Genomic DNA, 4,761 nt, shown 5'->3' with positions numbered 1-4,761 from the left:
GTACAAAAACCCACATTGCAGCAGCTTTCTATTATTATTTTTCAACCTTAAACATATTAAGAAAATCAGGCTTTACTCTTTAAAGAAAAAAGGATTGAGCAGCTCCTAATGTGCTTCCCTTTAAAAAAAAACATATTCTAAGAATTTATCTAAGAAGCTTAATTATTAATAGTGTTCACTTAAAAAATCAATCTCTGACCCTGATTTAATCATTATCACTGTTAGAATATATTACTTTTGAAATATTTGTTGTGCCGAGGAGAGTGGAAGTCTGCCGCCTCTGATTGATTTCAACATATTTACAAAATAATTAGGCCTAAAGCTTCCAGTGGAGTCTGACCTATTCAAGGCTTGATTTGCCAAGACATCCCACATCTCTATTACCACCTTGCACTTCTATTCATTACTACCTAGAAAGGATCCCTCGGGATCCCACCCTAATGAGAAAAAGCTTTCCACTCCCCTTTCTCTCTCTCTCGCCTCCCCTCTGCTGCGTTACTCCATTATGCTCCTCCACCCCCTCAAACACACATGCATAGACGCAGCCTTTGTCTCAGGGGAGCAGTCAGCTTATATGATGTATAAGGTGACATCTTTATTTCACTAACCTAGCCTGGCAGGTCTATTAGCCTGCCCGGAGCTTCCCAAACCTTTCCCTGTCAACCAGCTTATTCTCAACTGTCTAGTTCACTTCCCCCTCCCAGCCTGTCTCAATCTGTGATCAAAACAGTCATTATTATACATTCTAGCCCACTGCCACAGCGAAATCGCTCTGTGCTCTGCTATTTTACTCCTGAAAACTCCATATAAGGACAATTAGAAAGTCCTAAAAAAAAAAACAGGGGCCCTTCGAGACCCATGAGGATTAGTGGCACCCAGGAGCCCAGTTCGGTCCTATGGTCAATGATATCAGACTGGTCCAGAGATCTCGATGATAACTATTAAGTCCCCCTCCCCACACACACACACACACACACACACACACACACACCATGACAATCCCAGTGGATCCATCAGTTCCAATTTGGGAACCTTCTCTTTTCACACCATCAGAGACTGCTGATGAAACCAGACTGTGTCCACTGTGATTTACTATATTATACTCCAATAGCAGGACGGCCTCTATTTTGATTCCATTTCTAGCCACTTACATTTACCACATGAGGACACTACGGTGTCTACTTTAAAAAAAAAAAAATCTATAAGCACTTGTCCAACTTGCCTTGATTTTCTGTCATTTGACTGTATTAAAAAAAAAAGTAATTAAATGAAAAATCTCATCAAATGTAAATGCTGTCAGTGTGACCGCAAATGATTTCAATGTTCATCTAACACTGTCTGCAGTCTCACATCTTTTCTTTAAACTTGTGTACCTACTTTCACCTCATTTTCCATCCATCCATCATCTCTACACCTTAATCCTCACCAGGTCATTGGGGGCTGGAGCCTATCCCAGCTGACTCAGGGTGAAGGCAGGTTCACCTGGACAGGTAACCAGTCTATCACAGGGCTACACTTAGAGACAGACAACCAAGCACACTCACATTCACACCTACGGACAATTTACAATCACCAATTAACCTCAGCATGTTTCTGGACTGTGGGAGGAAGCCGGAGAACCCGGAGAGAACCCACGCTGCACGGGGAGAACATGGAGACTCCACGCAGGAAGATCCTGGGTGTCCTCACCAGGACGTGAACCAGCGACCATCTAGCTGCGAGGCGGCGGTGCTAACCACTGAGCCACCTTGCAGTCATGGCCTATATATGATGATAAACGGTTGAATAATGAAGACAGGCAATAGCTGAATGGTGCATGTTTTTGGGAAATAGGATATTCTGTGTTTACCCAAATACTTGACAAACTCAGCTTAAGGTATCTACACATATAACGGATGACGAATGAACCAGACGGTCATTACTATTATTCTAAAATGCCGTGTTTATCTTGTGAGTTACATTTACCCGGTCATACATATAGATGACCACAATGAGGTCCATGTCCAACCCTTCTGCACCCTTTGAGCTAAACGTGGGCTTGTGGATTTGTGAACAGGGCATCAATGGTGTCACACTGATCCTTTGCAAGGTCAGTACTGCCAACACTCCCAGTCCAAATGGTCACATCAGTGTATCCTTACACCAAATGGGTCGATTCCAGCACAGCGTGGTTACCATTTTTTGCAGAAGGCCTTCCTTTAGGCTGAGTATTTCTATTAGACATTAGACTTTTGAAAGCCGTTTTATTGCAAGATATTTCCACACTTCCCTTTCTTTACGCCATTAAAAACAATAACTGATCAAACAGCGGTGCAGTAAAGACAACAAAGACTCGCCGTGAACACGCCACAAAATGAGAGAAATACAGCAAAAAGACCAAGAGCAAAACATATTATTGGTACACAACTGAGAAAAGGAGGCACATTCAGAGAATGGATGTACACATGAGAAGGAAGGAACAGTAGAGGAGAGAAATAGAGGGATAGTCTTTCTTTGTTTATCTCCAGTGAGAAACAGGCGGCCACATCCATTGTGCTGTGATAAGATGGGTTATCAGCAGTAAACAAGGCCCTGGCCTGTATGAATGGAGCCCAGAGTGACTGAATACACTCTTAAAAACAGATATGTTTAAATAAGTCTGCATGTCTTATCCTTTCCTAAACACAAGCCCATGTTTTCAGTTAGCAACACTCAATGGATGCATACAGAATTCCCCCGTCATAGCTCTTACTGAGAGCTGCTTTCAAGCATATTCACTGTTCTAAAAAAAAAAGCAAGAGAGGTGCTGAGGAAGCTGCCACCTGAGACATCACCATAAAGGCGATATTTATTTACAGCTAAGTCCTTACGCATGAAGAAAGAAAATTGTGTTGCTAAAATTAAAGAGGTGTCAAAGCATCTGCAGCACATTTGCCATATCACAGCATCGAATCCACTGACTGCCGTTAGTGACCTGGATCAGAACGGAAAGTGAATTTTATTTGTCTTTTAATGACATATCGTTGGCAGACAGACAACACATGACACAACACACGAGCGCCACAAAAAGCCAACTACTGAATCTTGATATAAAAGTTTTTGTAGAAGCCTTTCCAAGCTCCATGTGAGACAACAGGAAGTATGCTGTCTGAAGCTGCAAACACCTCCATGTAATCTAATGGCCATACCAAATTAAAAGCCATCGTCCCCACATAGAAAATATATACTTGCACAAATTTCATTCTGTAGCTCGTCATTTCCACCAAATAGGAAGCTGAGGCTTGTCAAATTAGCATGACAACATTTGACCATCACCTCCTTAACTACACAAGTGGTGCTGTGCTCAATATTCACAGTTCAAGCACAGAACAGTCAGCCATGATAAAACAGCCTCGCGCATCCCTACTGTCAGTAGTCTTCCAACTTCATGGAAATGCTTCTTTACTCAACCATCCCTCCGTCTTATTCTCTCATTCAATAAACAAGCCTCTTTATCTGCCTCCATTGCACTGCTCTTCTCTCTCCCGGCTCCCCCGTTTTGGGGGACTATACTGAGAGGTCCACTGAGAGAGAAACCAATCGTGTGGTGTGTCAGTGGCCCGATAGAGAAGGACCCAGTAATGGAAGGCCTTTTAAGGCTAAAAAGGAAAAGCTAATTATGATAAAGGGGCTGTAAGTTGTGTGGTTATCACAGTGCTGGGCCTGCTGGTGCAGCAGACTGGTCCCTGACAGTGATAACCAGGCAGAGCGAGACGCCCAGCGCTCTGTCACTGTCACTCTGCTGCTCTGCTCAGCTAAAGATGGATTCACACGCTACAACTTTTATGCCTTTTTTCCCAAACACATAAAGCACTTTGCATTCATTGGTTCTTTAACACCTGAAACAGCAAATTACTGTCAATGTCTCTTGGACTTTTTTGCTGTACTTTATTTTTTTTTAAATGTATGTCACTGCACTGCCAGTATATGGCAAGCACCCGTGTCCGAAACACTAACGACTTTTCAGCACCAATTAAACCCTATCAAATTAGCAATAAATGCGACTGGAAGCTTTCATAATACGACGTTTCTTCAAAACACTACTTAGTCGGTCAGCTCAAACAGCAGCAGAATGGCGATGCTAAGCCAGATACAGAGGTAGCAAGATAGACCTATCAGCTGTCAAGCCATGGGGCACATTAGTGGTAGTGAAGTGAATGAATGGGTACATCCTCCCCCTTGCTCCCCAATTTCTTCTCACCGTCTCTGATGCATTATGCATTATGGCTGTGTCTTGCTACTATCTCACCTCTCCCAAATGTCTCCACTGTTAATATTTCCATCCTCACTCTGTCAGTCTCTGTTATGAGCCTTCCCTCTGGAAGCCCACAGAAATGTCAGAAAGAATAGGGATGTTTAAAACAGAAAGAGGACACTGCACATCAGTACAGGACTGCAACAACTCTGTTTCAAACAGTGTAAAAGAGCTAAATACACTCGCAATGGGATTAGGAGATTTCACTTGCGAGCATTCTATATTTTACTCATCTTGGGTAGAAATCATACACAAAAGACTTTTTAAAATCAATTTTATCCTGTACTTTTACTCACTATTGGAGAAACAGGAATCAGGCTATATTCAAGCTCTGTCTTGTGGCAGCAGTTTAAAGTAGGCAGACTCGTCATCTTCCAGTGTTCCACAGTTCGAAGACTCTCTGACAGATTCACTCAAGCAGCAACAATCACAGCTGAGAGGTGACAAACTTCTGGAGCTGCACTTCTACTAACGACCACTAGATGGGG

The 4,761-nt window shown here is 42.7% G+C and overlaps 1 protein-coding gene across 1 annotated transcript in view; it reads right to left on the bottom strand.

Annotated features, from left to right (window-relative positions):
* Positions 1 to 4,761, bottom strand: part of uvssa (UV-stimulated scaffold protein A) — a 38,230-nt gene that overhangs the window by 25,717 nt on the left and 7,752 nt on the right. The window lies entirely within an intron of this gene.

The sequence above is a fragment of the Stegastes partitus genome, unplaced genomic scaffold, assembly GCF_000690725.1.
Source record: "Stegastes partitus isolate 25-593 unplaced genomic scaffold, Stegastes_partitus-1.0.2 Scaffold432, whole genome shotgun sequence".
Taxonomy (NCBI): domain Eukaryota; kingdom Metazoa; phylum Chordata; class Actinopteri; family Pomacentridae; genus Stegastes; species Stegastes partitus.
The sequence above is the reverse complement of the archived record's forward strand: the minus strand, read 5'-3'. Positions and strand labels throughout refer to the sequence as shown.